Source organism: Python bivittatus, unplaced genomic scaffold (assembly GCF_059951505.1).
Source record: "Python bivittatus isolate LINGU-HERP-01145 unplaced genomic scaffold, Pbiv_v1 ctg000590_np1212, whole genome shotgun sequence".
Taxonomy (NCBI): Eukaryota; Metazoa; Chordata; class Lepidosauria; order Squamata; family Pythonidae; genus Python; species Python bivittatus.
In genome coordinates this window covers 12,690,155-12,709,382 of record NW_028277086.1, presented here as the reverse complement: position 1 = coordinate 12,709,382, position 19,228 = coordinate 12,690,155, and the positions used below count along the sequence as shown (strand labels likewise).

Below are 19,228 nucleotides of genomic sequence, written 5' to 3'. Positions count from 1 at the left end.
CTCACCCAATTTTCTAGGCTAGAATAGGGTGGCTATTTCTTATTCAGAGTTTACACAGCAGATTTCTCCATTTTTGGAATATATAAGAGACAAATTCCTAAGAACAGCCTTTGAGTAAGGATGACTGTGTTACTGGAATCTGAGTCCAGATTTCATAGAAGACACTCCCAATCCAAACATTCCAGCAAGCAAAATCAGTGGGGATGATTCACTTAATGACTGCCATAAAAATCAGGTCTGGTCACATAATGATTCCCTTAACAACCACATCACTTAGTGACCTGAATTCTGGTCCCAATTGTGGTCGTTAAGCGAGGACTACCTGTACTGGCTTTTCTTTAAAAACACTTGATCCTTTCCTGAAACACAATCTTGAGAAATGCAATAGCATCGTAGCCAAAGTAGGCAAAAATACTGATTAGAAATGCTTACTGTCAGAACCTGGCAGGGCAGGAAGAGAGAAAGAAAATCATTTTTACATGCCCTATGTCCTCCAAGCACAAAATTATTATTCTGATCCTCATTGCTGCTGAGTAAACGCAAATGGATCTGATTTCCCCTTAGGTTATTTTAAAGAATTAGTCTTAGTGCTTGAGACTGGGAAATTGGCAAAGATCCAGGAAGAAGGCAGTGACAAACCAGACCTTTCCTGTTGCTACCTAACACGACTTGATTCCCCCCATTTTTATTTTTTTTTAATCCAAGCAGAGGGAAGCAAAAAAAAAAAAAAAGAATAAGTGTTTAATTATTCCTTACTCGCAAAACCCAGACAATTACCAGCAGAAAACAAGCCAGTGATTGGCGGGCCCGTTTTCTGCCAGGAAGCAAGGAACAAGATGTGCTTTTGTGATATCTGAACATAATCAACAGCATCACTATGCAAGCCCTTCTCCCCAAGAGCATCATAATAAAGGCATGTAAAGGAGAAGCTTGCACCGTGATGTCTATGTGGAACTTATCTGCAACACTATGTGGGAATCACCTTGGGAGACAGGAGGAAGAGCTGCAGACTAGGCAACCTGCGTGTAAAAGAGACGTCAGCCCACAGAAGGAGGAGGGAGGGAGTGGGAAATGTTTCAGAAGGGACCCTACCTAGCTTTCCAGAGAATAAAAGGAAAGGAGGGAAGAAATGCGTTTAGACTTGCAAGATTCTGTTAATATAATCTTACAATAAAGATAGAGGTAGTATTCATTGTTGTGCTTCTGGTCTGGACTACCTTGAGGGGCTGACACCACCATAATATCACCTGCTGAGGTCACCAGGGGTAGAACTTAACTCAAGGGCTTCTTTGCATTATTTTGGTGATATCATCTAATGATTAAGAAGTGATCCTAACAGCTGTTCCATCATAGCATCAATTAAACCAGTGTTTCTCAACCTTGGCAACTTTAAGATGCGTGGACTTCGACTCCCAGAATTCAATTCTGGGAGTCGAAGTCCACGCATCTTAAAGTTGCCAAGGTTGAGAAACACTGAATTAAACAATATAGGGGAACAATTCCACTTCTTTATCATTACAAAGCATGAACTGACTGCATCTGGACTTTATTTCCTTAACTAGGACTGGAACGTTCTTAATTCAGTCTAGAAAAAAAATCTGAAAAACATGTTGTTCGGGAATGACAGAAAATGGGACAGCAGAATAACCCTAAATAGAGTTCACAAACCAATTTGAGTAGCTTGAAAAAAAGCTATTTAAAAAATTCTGTCTGAATTCCAAACCTTTTATGATTTACAAGTATAGTGCAACTAAACTATTAATTATTCCAAGAGGCACCCTTTAATTACCTTTACCCGTTTAAACCGTTGCTGTGTTTCTCGCAGCACGTAGCCTGATATTATAAAATCAAATGCAAAACAGAAAATAGGATAATTTTAAAGCTCGGTGAAGATAAGCAAGCGTGAAACAGCCTCCGCTGAACAGAACTGTTATATGTTAAAAGCCAGAAGGGCATCAAACTATGGTAGCCATTTGAAACTGTAAAAGGCTTGCTCGCGGCACAGCTGAAAAACAATTAAAGCATTATTGGGGAACTGAGATTTAGAGGTAAGAATCATAGTTGCTGAGTTCATTCATCACCGATGAAAGATGTAGGCATTTTGCCACGGAAGCCTAACTGCATATACTCAGAGGTAACATTTATTCGGATCTGTGTCAAACGACTAACATTAATATTTATTTGTACTACGGATAAAGATGCCATTGCTTCCAGCTTGACTCCTAGTGACTGTGTGAGCAAGAACACGTTGCTTTCTTGGCAACAGATAGAAATGCATTGTGGCTGCCTTTTTCCCAGTGACTCTTCCCAACTTCCCAGAAGTTAGCCTGACAATTTCCTGAGAATCTCCCATCCGACTAAGACCCAGCTCTGTCATTTGACCCTCCTTATCTTCTCCGAGGTCAGCCAAGGTCTAGGTACTGTCACCAGTTACAGATTATTTATACTCTTTTAAAATGTGCCAAGTTTTATGTGGCACATTATGATAACCACTCTGTCACTCAAGCCATTATTTTTTCCCAATTTATTATTAGAGATCCTGCTGGCTATTCAGTTAAACTTGGGATGGATAAATACCTCCCTGGCTGCAATTCTGAATCTGGTTCATACCTAATATTGAACTAAGCTGGCTGAGCCATGGTTTACTGAACTACTGGTTGGTTTGCACAACATGGCAAACCTTTAAACCACAGTTTAGAAATGGTAATAGCTAGGCAGATAAAGCACAGTAAACCCAGCCCAAAAACTATATTAAGGCATAAAGAGCTCAAGCGTACAGGTAGTCCTCAACTTACGATCATTCGTTCAGTGACCATTCAAAATTATGACAGTGCTGAAAAAAGTGACATACGACCAGTACCTGAAGTTATGGCCATTGCAGCACCTCTGCAGTCACATGATCAAAATTCGGGCACTTGGCAGCCCACCCGCACTTATGACCACAGGGGTGCTTCAACTCCCCCCACCCACATATCTCCCCCCCCCATCTCTGCCCTTTTGGCCGCCCTGCACCCTGCCTTGCAGGGCAACAAGCAGCCCCAGAACTGCACAGCTTGCAATGCCCCAGGAAGCCACAGCTGCCCCAGCCCAGTCCCAGCCGCAGTCGCCCTTGCCACCCTGCACTCCAAGACCCCTGCTGCCCTGAGCTCTGCTGCCCCAGCTCACCTTGCCATCTTCTTACTCCTGTTGCCAATGAGGCATGCCCTGCCTGGCCCTTCGCACCAAGAAGCCCCTTTACGTGAAGGCAACGAAAGCAAGCCCCTTCGCCAGCGGTTTCTCCCAGTGGTTTTCTCCAAAGTGGTTTCGCCCAGTGCAAAAGGGCCGGGAGTTTGTTCAGGGAGCCACGTGTAGGAATCGTTCGCTGGAGAAACCTCCTCCAAAGGAGCTTACTTTTGCCAGCTTTGCGCAAAGGGGCAATAAGATGATGATGATGATGATGATGATGATGACGACGACGACGACCACCCCTTTGCGCAAAGCCGGCAAAAGCGTGCCCCTTTCCAACGGCTCAGGGAGCCATGTGTAGGAAAAGTTCACTGGAGAATCTGGGCCCGAAAAGGAGGCAGCAAAGGCAGGGAGGCGCTTCTGCTTCGGCCGTGGGGGCTGGGTGCAAAAGGCGAAATGTTGGGGTGGGGAACTGGGAAAGAAGGCAGCTGAGCAAACGAATCCTTCCTAAGGTGGCTTGGCCAGCTGGGCTGGGGTGTGAGAGCGGCCAAAAGGGCAGAGATGTGGGGGAGTTAGGCGGGTGGGGCAAGTTGGAGGCAGTCCCTTACCTTACGGAGGCTTGGGGCTGGGAGGGACCAAGCCCGGAATGGCTTGGATTAGGTGGGTCCTCGGCCAACGACCAGCGAAATTCAGTTAATGACAGCAAGGGGAATGTGACGTCTCACTTTACAACCGCATTGCTTGGTGATGGAAATTCTGGTCCCATTTGTGATTGTAAATCAAGGACTACCTGTATGTCGGAAAGCATGAACTGTGGTTTTATGGTTTTGTAGGAAAATAGGAATCAGTAAATTAACAATAGTTGTATGTTTTACTAAAGCGATTGCTGATCGTGGAAAAAACAGGGATGGATTTTGGGAAAAACTGCAACTTTGTGAATGAAAGCAATCCAGGAGAAAAAAAAATATTTTGCTAGGTGGCATGAAGAATATTTTGCTAGGTGGCTGGGAACAAGAAGGCAGAGTATAGAAAAAATGATTGAAAATGATGACTCCGTGGTGGATATCTGCTTAGAACCCTGTTTCAGCACGTCTGTTCACATGTACATGCATCTGGGAAAGGGATAAATGTAAATTTAGAAGTATGACTGCTTTGATTGTTTATTTTATTTATTTATTTATTATTGAATTTATAAGCCGCTCGTCTCCCCCAGAGGGTGACTCTGGGCGGCTTGCAATTAAAAAATTGTAAGTTTATGATAAAAGATTGAGAGAATTAGAAAAACATAATGTTACAGAATTTCTGAATGTGTCAAGGGTGGATTTGGAGGGGAAATGGATATGGAATTAAAGGAAAGAAGGGCGGGAAAAGAACATACAAGTCCTGTATTAATTAATTAATTAATTAATTAATTAATTAATTAAAGATAAATTACTCTCTCTACAGCAGGGTTCCTCAACCTTGGCAACTTTAAGACGGGTGGACTTCAACTCCCAGAATTCCCCAGCTGGGGAATTCTGGGAGTTGAAGTCCACCTATCTTAAAATTGCCAAGGTTGAGGAACTCTGCTCTACAGAATGAACAGGATGTAGACAGAGGCTGTGGAAGATGCTCTGGAGCAGAGTGAGGAGGAAGAGCCTGCAGGTTATGCTAATGAAAATTATGAACAAGAATGTGTGCTGGAATTAAGCGAAAGAGGCTCGGGAGAGGAAAACGAATAAAGACAATGACTGCTGCAAAAAAATGAGGAGGAGAGAAAGGTCTTGCATAATGTGCATACAGCAGTCAATCAATCAAATCTTTATTATGGCCATAGACCTGCATGACACCCTGCAGTAGTTCTCGACCTTTGCAATACCTAAGAATGGGAAATGACAAATGAATTGGGGTGATAGCTCCCCTTGAATAAAACTAATGATTTCATTGGTGTTAGGGACGGGGCAAAAATAAAGGTACCACGTTGAATATTTACATTTTAATTAATATGTCATAGGGGTTCTGAAGCTTTGCGGACAGCAGTTGCCCACTGTCGGTTTAAGGAGGCCATCTCAGCATCAAAGGCCAGAGTTACAACAACACCCCCATTTTGCCCGAACAAGCCTGATTTGGTTTTAAAAAAGAATTTCTGGCAACACCCCCCCCCCCGCAAGTTGTTCACGTCTCCTCGGGAGATCCAATCCACAGTCTGAAAAGCCCTGCTGAGGAGAGAAAAAGATTTTTGCAAAGAACATTGTCAAAGAGAGCAAGGAATGGTTAAGACTGAACAAGGTCAAGAAAATACAGAGTGATTCTGATGGAAATTTAAAAAAAAAAAAAAAATGGGGAAGTTGATGAAGAGAGCTCAACAAGAAGCCTGCAACAGAAAAAGTAGAATTAAAAATAAAGGGGATGAAATGAAGTGAGGGAATGCTGGAAGGATTATGTTAGAGATTTGGAAGGAAACGATAGGGACAGGTCCAAGAGAGGAATTGAAACAAAGGCTGTAAATATGAGTGTCCAAAAAAGGGGGAGGGGAGTCATAAATGCTGTGAGGATGTTTAAAAAAAAGAGTAAGTCTGCAGACGAAGATGGTATACCTGGAGAAATGTTAAAAAGTTTGTTTATGCAGTGGCTGCCCAACTTCTACAACATATGTATGGAAACTGCATTTGCTTGACAATGGTCATTACTGTTCCCTTAATGAAAGGGAAAGATATCAAGAATGAATGCAAAACTACAGGGATTAGTTTGGGAAGGGGATTAGTTTGTTAAGTGTCCCTGGGAAGGTGTTTGGCATGGTTCTGATGGAAAAAGGTTCAAGAGTTGACAGTGAAAAACAACTGGGAAATACAGGGTGGCTTTTATGCTGGGCAGATGTACAGAGTTTTTGCTTTGGTTTGATTTTTTGGGTTTTTTTGAGAAATATATGAATGTGAGAAAGAAACTTCATTGTGAGTTGGTTGAACTAAAGGAACTATATGATGAAGTGAATAGACATGAAGGATGGAAAGTTAAAAGTCGAAGCTGAAGGTTGGTTGCTGTATTTGTTATAAGCACTGTGTGATAGAAGTAAGGTGTGAGAATAGATGGAATGCTTAGTGAATGGATCTTCACTGAGGAGGGAATAAAGCAAGAGGTATGTGACGTTCACTTAGTTGTTTAATGTATTTATGAATAAACATGTAAGGAATGCTTGAGGAGATGTTAAAGGTATTAGGCATTAGATGTTAAGAGGATGTTAGAGGTTGGGGACGTAGTTGTGTATGCAGGCAGTACAGGGTTGTTGGCTGAGAACCAGATGATTTGCAGAAAGTGTTAGAAAGATTGTATGATGCAACAAGTAATATGTACTGAAAATTAAAGTATCAAAAAACAAAGGTAATTGAGTTTGTCAGGGAAATTTGAGTGAATACAGGTAGTCCCCAGTTTAAGAATGAGTTCCATTCCCAAGGTCTATCCTTCAGTCGAATTTGCATGTAAGCTGGAATAGTATTATTGTATAATACTGTATAAGTAGTATTGTGTAATTAACTCAAACCATTGTGCATTTAATTCAATTCACTATTTAACTTGAATTTTGCTACAACAGGCTCCATTCTTAACTATGGGTAATTCATAAACCCAACGTTCTTGACCCAGGGACTACCTGTAGTAGCAAGTTATATATGTGTGGCAAAAACTAGAGTAAATAAACTTTGGTAGAATGTTTAATAAAGATAGGAAAATGGATGAAGGCAGGGTTCCTCAACCTTGGCAACTTTAAGACAGGTGGACTTCAACTCCCAGAATTCCCCACCCATCTTAAAGTTGCCAAGGTTGAGGAATCCTGGATGAAGGCATTTTAAGATGTGCAAATCATGCAGAAAGACAGTAGGTAGTCAAAAAAGAACATGAATATGAAAGAAAGTGAAAATGGCTGGTTATGTCCCTTTTGTTATATGGAAGCGAGAGCTGGGTGTATTGGGAGAAACATAAAAGCTGGAGTGGAAGGGGTTGTTTAAGAACTGTGTGGGACAAAAATGAGATAGGAGGAAGAACAAATGGATTCTGAATGAACATGGGCTGAATACAAAAGTAAGGGACCAATACAAGAAGTTCATTAAGGTGGTTTGGTCATGGAGAGGGCATGAATGAGCATCAAATCACACAACAAAAACGTGAGGACCGAGTAAATGTATGGAGAGGAAAACTGAAAGTCATGCTTTGACAGAGCGGAGAAGTTTAAAGAAGGAAAGGCAATGCATCAGCTGGGGTGTGCATGTGATGGAAGGGTGGCTGGCAAGGGTAGAAAAGTGTGGAGAGGTGTAACGGGGTGACTGGAAACTAGTTTTAGCTCCATTTCCTTATCTCTTGCCTCTAATTTTCTGGCTTACTATTTCTTATGCCTTTCCTACACTTTGCATAACCTCGCTTATCCTAAAAGTGGAAAGTGTGGTTTGCTGTTGCTTTCTTCCCATTTTTTAACCCCCTAATCTAGCCTATAAATCAGGGGGTTATAACCCTGCTACAGATGTGAGATTCCCAGATAATTTCCCATCCAAGTCTTAACCAGATCTGACCCTACTTAGTTTTTTTCCAAAGTTGGTTAGATGCTACAGGGAGAGGGGGAATGGGGACAGGGAGGGTGTTCAAAGCCGGAGAGAAGTCATCGGTCTCACAATCATGAACCATCAACTGCTGGATCCCTCACAAAGTGGATTCATTGATTTGACTTATGACAAAGCAAATTAGACCTATCCACCCATATACCTGTACAACAGTTAGAGCGAGAACGTGTGTTCACTTCCGCGCCCTACGCAGGAGGCGTGACCTCCCCCCCCCCGAAAAGTCACAAAGAGGCGGAGGAAAGGGCAAAACCCATCTCAAAAGGAGCAGCGCTGGAGAAAGTCTGCCCATGCTTCTTTTTGGAGAGAGAGTATGCCCAGGCTCCCTCAGTTTATCTAACATCTCAGTCATATGCCCGCTTTTGCGCGCAGGAAAGCTGAGAGCGCTGCACTCAGAGGTTGGACGCCTGCTCCCCCCTCCCCACATGACCTCCAGCATTACACCGAAGCGAGGAAAGGGAAGCAGAGCGCGTATTCCGAGCTTCTAAATCTGGATCTCCAATTGGCCCATCCATACATAAGTCCTGTCAATTCAAACTTTTAAAGGATGCTCTGGGGTTTGCTTAAGTGGGTCCAGCACAGGTCTTCTGCCTGAAAGGAGACAGGGTACCCGGTTTCACACACACACACACACACACACACCACAGAACCTGCCCCAAGTTTGCATTTTCGGGCAGCCTCAATTCAAACAAACCCAGCCAAGCAGTACTGTAAGTGGTTTGGTTTAAGGTGTGGTGAGAACATGGGGCATTATGGTTCATAAATTATCTTTCATAATCATGAGTAGAGAGAACTCAGCCAGCGGTGCTTTATTCATAAGACATGGTTAGGCCATGGGTCAGTGTGATCCTGACCCACTCCAGCCGCTTGGAACAGGCAGAAAAGGCACTTCGCTCAGTCCCCTACTTTCCTTGGTTGCTACTTTAAATCAATTCACAACATCCCTAATAATAATGTATTACATTTATATGCTGCCCGACTCCCAACAAACCCTAGAGACTTACTTGAAAGGAGTCTGCGTGGATCCCAATTATGAACTGGAAAATAAATGGAGTTGCTTTCCTGGCATCACAAAGCTGTCACTGGTAGTGATGGAGAGAATCAGAGGGGCCCACTCGCATCTAAACAGGAGAGGATGCCACATTTTTAAGACCCCCCTCTCGCCCACGTCCCAATATTTAACAGGAGCGACAGATATCAGGGCCGGTGGCAGGGAAGACAAGATATAGCGGGCTGTAAAATCAAGACCATGAAAGACGCAGAGAAAGGGGATTTCTCAAAACCGGCACACGCTGAATTATACTGTACGATTGATCTCCATGAAGCTAATCGGAAGCTGCAGTTGCACGACTCCGCCTTCCGGACTCGGGGGCTGATTTGCGAGGCCAACTCCAGGCATTCTTCACCCCCTGGCAAGTTTCGGCCGTGAAACTTTTTTTTTAAGCAAAGATTCAACCTCCGATTGAGCGTTCCGGAGCGTCTGTGCCCGCAGGTGCGCGCGCAACCCCCCCCCCCCGTTGCATTTGGAAATGAGGGCAGAGATTTTTAAAAATGGTCAGGATCCAAAGACTCAGCCTTTTCCCGTACTGAAGCGTTACACAAGAGGGGCAGGGGATTCCGGGGGAAATGCATCGGTGCACTGCCTCCATACGCGAGCGATAGTTAACAAAACATTGCATTCCTCCTTTTTACACCAACACTCTTTCTGCTGGCTCTTTCGGGTAAATGTGGCCAGCATCGGACTTCAGGATTCAACGGTCCCTGCTAACTTACTTGAGAGTAAACCCTCCTGGATTAAGTGGGAGGTGAAAGAAGTAAAGCTCCATCCAGCCTAAAACCCACGGTGTTCTACTCTTAAGGAAAGGAGGGGGGCGTGTCCGGGGACAAACTTTACTTAGCAAGAATTACTCCCAAGTAGAGGACTTAACTAGATATCCAGGAATGCAAGAGACGGTACCCGAGATACATAGCATGTCTAGGTGAAGATTTATCCGTATCCAACGGCAATTTTATCTCTGTGGCAAACTTAATACTGCTTATTACGTTCGATTAAAGTTAAGAGTACAGTAATGACACAAATATTCCCATTAAGAGATAACAAAAAACGGATTAAAAGAAGGAAGAGTATCTAATCAGTGGGGAGAAGATGACGCTACTTTAAGGGACTCGCTGACCCCCCCCCCCCCGGCGAAGAGTTCGCGGTCGAATTTTCGCGTCAAAAACTTTCCAGCAAATCCAGGGACCCTGATAGAGGAGCTGTGGATTGTATCGTATGCAAATACGCAAGCTGACGTAAGAGATCATGTGGGTTTTGGTGTAGATCACCACCACCGATCGGAGAGATTTTTTTTTTAATTTTTTTTTTTTAAATCCTACTGTATGTCTTTTTCTTAGAGGGGGGTGATTTGTTTGAGTAAAAGTCCCGGACCGTCTCCTCGGCGTTCTAGAACGCGCACCGAGAGTTCCATTCGGGGGAAAGTTCTGCGTCTCAGCGTTCCAAAGCTTTGATCGCAGGTAAGGGAAACTTCGCCCTCCCTCCCTCCTCTCGCCCGCCCTTCTTTAAAAACACACACAATAAATAAATAAATAAAATAATAAGCGCAGCAGCACCAGCACCCTTAATCGGAAGCGCGGATGCCTTGCAAAGCCAGACTGGATAGTCTTTTGCCACACGGACTTCGGTGCTCCGGCTCCTCGTCCTGAGCTAGTCCACCGAGCAACCCACTTCAACCTAACTTTTCCCCCCTCCCCGTCAAGAAAAACCTCCCGTTTTTGTTAAGACTTCAGTTGGAAAGAGGAGGGGCGTATAAGGAAACCAAGACCGAAAGCAAGAGAATAGAATTCGAATTGGGGCAAAAGAAAATGCGTGCATGGGGGGGCGAATGCTTTCTCTTTCTCGTCTTCTACAAACCGTATCGATCGCAAGTTTTTGAGGGGGAAGGGGCTGCAAGAGAGAGAGAACGCCAAGGTCTCTTTTTTTAAAAAAAAAAATGTCTACGTTTCTCTATGTCGACATCAGCAACACAAAATATGGCGTCCGCTTTGGAGAGGGCGTTACGTAGAGCCGAGAAAGACGATCTTGAAAACCCAGGCTTGGGGAGAAAAAGGCACCTCTCCTTCCGCCCCCCACCCCCAACAAAACTGCGACCGGGCCGTGGATTAAAAGCAGCGCCGTTTGCGCTCTCAAGGGGAATATGGAAACCCAGCAGAAAGGAGAGGGTCCGGAGGGGGCACTTTCTAGGCGATAAGGGGGCGCAGATTTGCACTTCGGTTTCATCCCCCACCCCGGGCGATTTATCTCTAAGGTAGCGCGCCGGCATCGTGACGTGCTGGCTTGCAAGCGCTTCTCTCCCCCCCACCGCCCCCGGCTGCAGGGCGCGCTAGAAATGGCCAGGAGACGTTGCATTTTACCGTTTAGCCCTGCTCGGTAGAGCTGTTCTTAGGTCAGCGATATTTAAAACAAACCAAGCGACAAAACTTCGCCCATTCCCCGCTTTTCCACACACACACCCCCTTTTATCTCGCAGCTCACCCTCCCTTCTCCCCTCCCCGCTAATGCGTCTCCGTTCAAATTCTGTTGCCAAATACCTGGTGCGTTCCAAACGCCCTGCTCAAAGCAAAAACAAAGTTATTCCTAACGGTGGTTGGTTTCCTTTCTGTTTTGTTCCTGTTCCAAAGGTCTCCATAACCAGGAAAAAAAAATGTTATTGAACGTGTTCGGGTCATGCCATCCCCTTTGGAAAGACTTCCAGGTTAAGACGTTTCTGTTTTAATTTCCCCCCTTAATACGTTTTCTGTCCCCGCGGATCCTCTATTTATTTGTTCCTTCTTGTCCTACCCTATGGAGAGAGAGTAAATAGCAAAGAGTTCCCCCCATGTCGGAGCGGAGTGGGGAGAGACCTATTTTCAAGGAAGTGAAATTGCTATTTGCTGAGATCTTCCACCTGATCGTTTTGACTTCAAAGCCATGTGAGGTTTTGTGCCCTCCACCACTTCCTGATCTCCTTTTGTTTGCTTGGTGTGGGAAAGCCGTGCAACTGGGTGGGTGGTTATCTTTTTTTAAAGACACCAAGCCCTTTTTTTTCCGTAGGATTCCCAAGGGCTTGGGTGACCTGCTCTTTGTATGTGGCTAGTATGGAATCCATGTGCAAGGCTGGAGTTGAGCAGTTTCTGAAGCTGAGTGTGCAAGTCAGTTACAGCATAATATTGTGGTATCTTAAATGGCTAACATATTTTTGGGTCATATTCTTCTCCCACACAAAACACACCTTCCAGATGTGCTAGGATTACCTGCAGAGCTCTAGCTTGAGGCAAGACAGTTTAGTGTCCAGCTCATTAGGATACTAAAGCAAGTTTGTACACATCCATGCACATTCACGCATAGAGGGAAACGGTGGCATCAAGTTATAATACAATTTCGGTTCAGCTGAAGCTTGCATGTCTGCAAACTGTTCGTGACAGCAATGATGATAATAGAATAGAAAGTCATGGACTTTCCAGCTCCTAGGTTCTGATGGGTTTATGCAACATGTTGCATGTTATATACTGTAAATCCAGCTAATGAGGTTTGGAAGCCATGGTTTATCATTTAGCATGTGCAAGCAACCAATCTTGGTTTAGTCAATAACCATGAGTAAGCAAACAATGGCTTGATGCAATTTGTGGGTCTAGTCTTAGGTAATACATATGTGGGAGATGTGGCCCAACCACTTATTTTTTACAGTGCATCACAGTAATCTATATTTCACTGAATGGGCTCCGCATCGTCCTGGAGAGAAATATCTCATGTGGCCCCCCAGGGCTCCATCCCTGGCATAGTGTTATCCAACCTCTTCATAAACAACCTAGAGCAGTGTTGTCCAAACTTGGCCACTTTAAGATGAGTGGACTTCAACTCCCAGAATTCCCTAGCCAGCCATGCTGGCTGGGGAATTCTGGGAGTTGAAGTCCACTCATCTTAAAGTGGCCAAGTTTGGACAACACTGATCTAGGGGTACCAGCTGAACATGAGCAAGCTATGTGATGCAGCAGTAGAAAGGACAGTGAACTCTTGGCCAACGTTGGCAGAAGTGTTGCACCTACCTAGTGAGAGGTAATAGTGTCACTATGACTCTGCTGATTCGACCACCCTTGGAGTATTGCGTCCAGCTCTGGGCCAAAGAAACATGGGTTTGAATGGGTTCAGAGGAAAAGAGTCAGGGTGAAAGGGGGCCAGAAAATCATACTTAATGAAGAATGCTTAAAAGGGCTGTGCAGGTTTAGAAAACAGATGCCTAGGTGGATATGATTGCAATCAACGCATTGAGAAGGGGTACTTGGGCAGGAGAGAAGCGGATTTATTTGTAGAAGTGGAGAACGGGAGAAGGACCAATAGGTTGCAATTAAAAGCAATTCAGGCTGCAGATTATGAGAGTAAGAGCTGTTGGAGCTATCTACATATCAAGAAGAGTGGTAGATTTTCCCACACTGGGGTTTTTCAAAAGGGTGGCATCAGGATGTCACAGTTTTCTACACTAAGCAAGGGTTAGATTAGATGATCGCAAGGCCCCTTCTAATTTATACATTCTGTAATTCAGGTTTGCATTAACCAACCTTCCCCAGTTTGGTGCCCTTGAGAAGTATTAGTTTTCATCTCTCATAATCCCCAACGCGTTATGATCTCCAGCTTCGTCCTTTCCAGATATACTGGACTGTTTTTCATAATCCCAGATGGCTCCAGATTCTGAAAGGCTGGCTTTAGCACTCTTAGAAATCGCTGTCAGCTCTTGTATATTCTATTTGTTGAAAATAAATAGCTATACAACACCGTCTCGTATAACTGTACTGTAATGCTGTACTCGTATTACTGTACTCGTATTACTGTACCGTTTTTCAAACATTTTCCCATTCTAATTTCATTAGAACTGTGGAATTTAATTTAATAAACGTTTAGTTGCTTTGCAAGCCTTTTTTTATCAAAAGACCTTTGATGTAATTATTTCAGGATGCTTTGTTATTCACAACGCATAACGAAGGAAGTAATTAGAAATAAGTATATAAGCATCCTTATATAATTACAGTAAAAGTGATATGTACTATATTTTACCCGGTTCCTTCTCTACATTACTGCCTGCGGCTAAAAAGATGAAGCAGTGACACAATATAGATATATGTGCTAATTTTAAAAATTATTTACTTGAATCTTTGTACCTACTTTTGTATGGTTAAAATCAGCTTCAGTGTGGTTTCAAAGCAAGTCTACAACAGTCTTTAAGAGAACCAAATAAACTATGAGCAGTTTAAAGAACAGTATCATACAGGATTTGCATCAGCAAATTAAAAAGATATCAGGAGTGATTTTGAAAATGTGTATTGACATAAACAGCCATTCAGTCCTAGCCCTATAAAATTGGAATGGACTGTGGATGTAAAAACAGTTGTGTTGGGTCTGACTGAAATAATAATTCTCCTGTCTTTTGTGTTGGCCAGACCAGATGTCAAGGGGTCTGGGCACCATACTTTTAGGATTCAGACAAACTGAACGAAGTTTAAAGATCAGAGGGCTGGAAGCTATCAGATCAGAGACTGACAGAAATAGGAAAGTTGACATTTGAGAAGACCAAGGGAAGATATGGGAAATGCCACACTCTTCAAATACTTGAAGAGATGTTCATGCAGAAGAAGACCAATACATGTTTTTTGTCATTGCAGAATTCTTCAGTTACAGGACAGTAGAAAATGTCCTAACAATGAAAGTATCAGTAGAACTAGTGACCCAGAAAGGTGGTAAGCTCCTTGTTGGATGTGTTCAAGCAGAGACTAGTCAGCCATCTTTTGAGAATGCTGTAATTTGGATTCCTTCATGGAATAAGGTTGGCCTAAATGGCTCTTCTAGTTATCTGATTCTCTGATCATTCAGAATTATGGTCTTACATTGGCTAACCAGATGCTACTGAGAAGCCTACAAGGAAGACACAAGCACCTTATACCATTCACTCATGTTGTAACTGTTTCTAACCAAGCAATTAGAATTGAGATGAATACATCTTTGTCACCAAAGATATTGCCATCATGACTAATAACTATTGATTAGAGCTACCAGATCTGGACTGCGAAGTCTGGATAATCATTAGATGGTAGCAAAGAATTCACGTTTTCAGTATCTCCTTGTAGTCATCTAGAGATTGTCCACATTTCTTCATTCCAGATCTAGTAGTATTCTACTTGATTTCCATACCCTTTGTGAACTTCTCTAATTTACTGTTAGAACCATTCAGTTTGGTGGCCCTCAGTATATCCTATGCTGTAGTAGCAAATTCCACAGTTAATTGTGAGCTTTATGAAGAATAATTTCTTTTTATCTGTCTTGAATGTCCTCTCTTCTTGCTCTGGGAGGTTCAGTTGCGGGCCTTGAGGCCCTCCTCCCCCCTACAAATTTGGGGATGGTCCCCAGAGCACCTCCAGCGGTTGCTGCCAGATTAATTTGGATGTCATTAACAGAAAACTTAAGTATGTGGGAATAATCATAGTCATTGTAATTAATTAATTATAATTAAATTAAACAGGTGTAGTTATTGTCTTGGCACCTTCCACTTTGGTGGGTTCAACCCCAGGCATGCCACTCAAAGATGCGTCCTCAGCTTGAAAAAAGTTGGGCACCTCTGTTCTGGCTTGTATTTTGAGACTTTCAGCCCTACAAAATAGACCAGATCAGAAAATGAACTCCACTGGAAGACTAGAACTGTATTGAGATAGGCTCTAGTAGCAGAATCTTGCAAGTCTGATTGTGCTTTTCCTCTCTCCCTCTTATACCGGAGTAAGTCAGGGAGGAGCCAGCCTGAGTCTCTTCTTAATACTGTCTTCCTTCCCAGAGTCTAAGGAGTGCTTCTCTCCTTTGTATTTACATAACAATTTCTGGTTTTTTTCCCTCAAGGCCATTTCCATGGCTGTCTACAGGGAGACAGAAAAGGCTTCCCTACCAATTTCTCTGTAGAGCTAAACATGCTCTCCAGATGTTTTGGACTTCTGCTCTGGTTGGTCCCATCAAAGGATTGTTGGTAGGGAAGGAGAAGGGAATAGAATGGCCCTTCACCCTGTAAAATTTGTTTCAGGTCTTGTTTTTCCAGAAAGAATGGGCTTCCTTATGGGCATGGATTTGTAACGTAGACATTTTCAAACTAGTGATGTAAAAGGCATTGTAGAAATGGTTGAGAAGGACTACAATCAGTCCTTTATCTAAGACGTTCTTGTACGCTTGATCAGAGTTGGCCAGCAGATTCTTCATGCTTCTCAGTTGCCTATTGATATTTAACTAGGTCTGTGATGACTTAGAAAATTAACACAGCCTATAAGCAGTGATATATAGGGCATGAAGGTTCACACTTTTTGTTTGTTTTCAAGGATCATGGTGACTTAATTAGCACTAGTGGAGGGGGGGAATAGAGAAGGCTCTTTTGCCATTTGTGCTCTCACATTTGCCTAGCCAGAATCCTCATCCAAAGTGCCATTCTTTCTCATCCTTTTTGAAAATAAATGAAAAGACCTGAGAAGGTGCTTCTGGCATGCAAATTAAATAATAATAATAATAATAAAAAATGTAGAGGGATGCACCTTACAAGGCTTTGGCACAAGTTAGCATTTAAAAAAGAAATCTACAAATGTGTAATCACATAAGCCCTAAGTTATCTTATACCAGTGCTAACTTGCCCAAATAAATCAAGCAGTAAAATTGATTATGAACTGTAGAGGAAAGATCTCCTAAGATCAGCAGACCGAGGGATATTCTAGAACAGTGTTTCTCAACTTTGGCAGCTTTAAGATGTGTGGACTTCAACTCCCAAAATTCCTCAGCCAGCCATGCTGACTGGGGAATTCTAGGAGTTGAAGTCCATACATCTTAAAGTTGCCAAGGTTGAGAAACACTGTTCTAGAATCATGTTCTCAGATACCTCTTGGAAGACCAAACGTAAAAGATGAGGCTGATTACACAGTGTGCTCTTGCTCCTAAACAACATGTATTTCAAGATATTGGCCCAATTTGTATGTAACAATAAAAATACCTTTGTCTTGTGTGATAACAAGCCTCCTCAGATTTTGGACTCTCCTCTAATACAGCTTGAGATCAGAACCTTCCTTCCATTTAATATTAATTACAGTCCAACATTATGTCGTATTCATGTGGGTCTTCTCTCCACATTAATAGGTGTCATTGCATGTGTACACATGTCTAGATGGATACCAGAACAAATTACCTTTTCAGAGATGTATTGTATACTTGATACACAATTCCTCTGTCTTTCAAGTAAATGGGGAATAGCTCCTTCTGAAGCTGGGAATAATAGCTCTGCTCAGCCATTCAAGTTCAGATAGGCATACAGAGGGGGGGAAAAATTGGTTAACATACCCACTCTTTAGTCAATGGACCAGTGCATTATTTTTGATTGACTGATTATGTGCCATCAAATCGTTTTTGACTCCTAGCAATGACATAGGTAGATTTTCTCCATGGTGATCTATCCCTAACCTGTTCCTTCAAGTCTCCCAAAGGTGCACTCATCGCCACTGAACTGAATCCATCCACATCACTGCAGGTCGTCCTCTTCCTCTCTTTCCTAGTGCATTATTTTATTGGTTTTGAATGGCAGTTTCATTAAATGTTCACTTGCAATTCTGTATTTGTTTGCAGTTTTAACGTGGGAAGCCTGTTAATATGGGGAATCTGCAACGTTGATCTGTGGCCCAAAGTTACGTAGTAAATTATATCAAAGTAATTTATCATTCATGAAACTAAATATTATAAATCAAAGAATTAAAAGAGCATAAATGACATAGTCTAGAATTACAGTGTGATAAATCATAATACAATATTTAAAGCACAGCAGTACAGAATCTTTGCTGCCTATAAGAAGCAGAGCAAGCTACAGTCGCATTAAAGAAAAAATTGGGAAAGGTGTATCTATGAAAAATGTATTTGAATAATGCTTTGCTTTGAAAATTCAGTACTAATGCCTCTACAATACAATTTGATCCATGTGTATATATAATAAAAATCAGGAACTATTTTTAATGGGGCTTACACCCAGGTTAGACTGCACAAGGGAACTATTTCATCCAATGTAATTCTAAATTTGCAAGCATGTATAGATAACAATACTTAGCCCAAAGGGCTAATCTTCTCCAGGATTAACTTGGAATATTTTAATATTTTAAAACCTGATAAGCACACTTTATGGTTCAGTGTGCTTTTCGTTTTAAAATTCTTGCCTAATGAGTATTACACTGATTTTTTTTTCTTGCTATGTGTTATTCTATCCCGCTGTTTTTCATGAAGGTTTCATACAAAATTCACAAAACTCCCCCAAATCAGGTCAGAACACAGACCACCATTAGAATGAGGCCAAGCGCAACGTACAGTAGGTAAGCTACAGCAGGGTTCCTCAACCTCAGCAACTTTAAGATGGGTGGACTTCAACTCCCAGAATCCCCCAGCCAGCCATGCTGGCTGGGGAATTCTGGGAGTTGAAGTCCACCCATCTTAAAGTTGCTGAGGTTGAGGAACCCTGAGCTACAGTACAGACAGAAGCGAAAAAGCAAATATTCCATTAATATATGCCATCTTCCTTCCTTTCGTTTGTTTTCACAGGAGGTTACCCTGTTGGAATTTACCCGTTTTGCTGTGATGTGACTTCATCCTCTCCCCAGCTTTGGGGAAGGGTTAAGACTGGAAGCAGGAGCATATGTTTCTATTCTGGCGTGTTTTTGCTCCCACCCTTAATTTATTGCAGATATACCATGCTGCTAAAATCAACTATGTCTATAACTACGGGTCCACCAGGCTGTTCCCTTTCAGAATAAGCAACGTGATGCAAGGCACAGAAAAAGAGTGAGCCATAGTAAGCGAAAGAAAGGTGTGGATAAGAAAAGGAAATGTAGCTAAATCTAGTTTACACCAATTCCGTTCACGACACTTCTCCATCCTTCTGTGGCCTTGCCATCAGATCAGTCCGTAGATTTTGACCTCTGATGCCCATCATAACTTGAGCTAGTTGAGGCTTTCACATAATCCTTCTTAGCAAAACAGAGAAGGTCCAAACTAGGTACCAGCCTTAGTTGCATCTGTGCCAAAGACAGCATTCTTTGTTGTTAATGGTGAGGACAACGCTAGTCAGTTTGGGTACGTTTTACCAGTACAGCCCAAACCCACTTTTACTACAAACATACTCACATTTTGCTGTTCAGGCTAGGATCTTTAATCTAAAGCAGTGTTTCTCAACCTCAGCGCCTTTAAAAGGGGTGGCTAATTTGGATCCACTTGCTGGCCTCCTAGCTACCTGATGCTAATGAAATACAGAGGCAAAAAAGCTGATTTCAACTCCCAGAATTCCCCAGTTAGGGGAATGGCTGGACAATCTGGGAATTGAAATCCACACCTCTTAAAGTTGAGAAACACTGATGTAAAGCATACCTTGTTAACTGACAAGCTGTCGTCCACAATCCGTCCA

General features: G+C 42.7%; 1 protein-coding gene and 1 long non-coding RNA gene across 2 annotated transcripts in view; one reads left to right on the top strand and one right to left on the bottom strand.

Annotated features, from left to right (window-relative positions):
* LOC112540972 (uncharacterized) overlaps positions 1 to 11,617 on the bottom strand; it is a 32,765-nt gene extending 21,148 nt beyond the window's left edge. Inside the window, exon 1 of the long non-coding RNA XR_003085009.2 lies at positions 11,337 to 11,617. This is a non-coding gene — a long non-coding RNA (uncharacterized LOC112540972). The remainder of the gene's footprint in view (positions 1 to 11,336) is intronic.
* The window catches only part of ZHX2 (zinc fingers and homeoboxes 2), a 54,960-nt gene continuing 45,802 nt past the window's right edge, over positions 10,071 to 19,228 (top strand). Inside the window, exon 1 of the mRNA XM_007431015.4 lies at positions 10,071 to 10,262. The gene's annotated coding sequence lies outside the window, so the exon portion shown is untranslated. The remainder of the gene's footprint in view (positions 10,263 to 19,228) is intronic.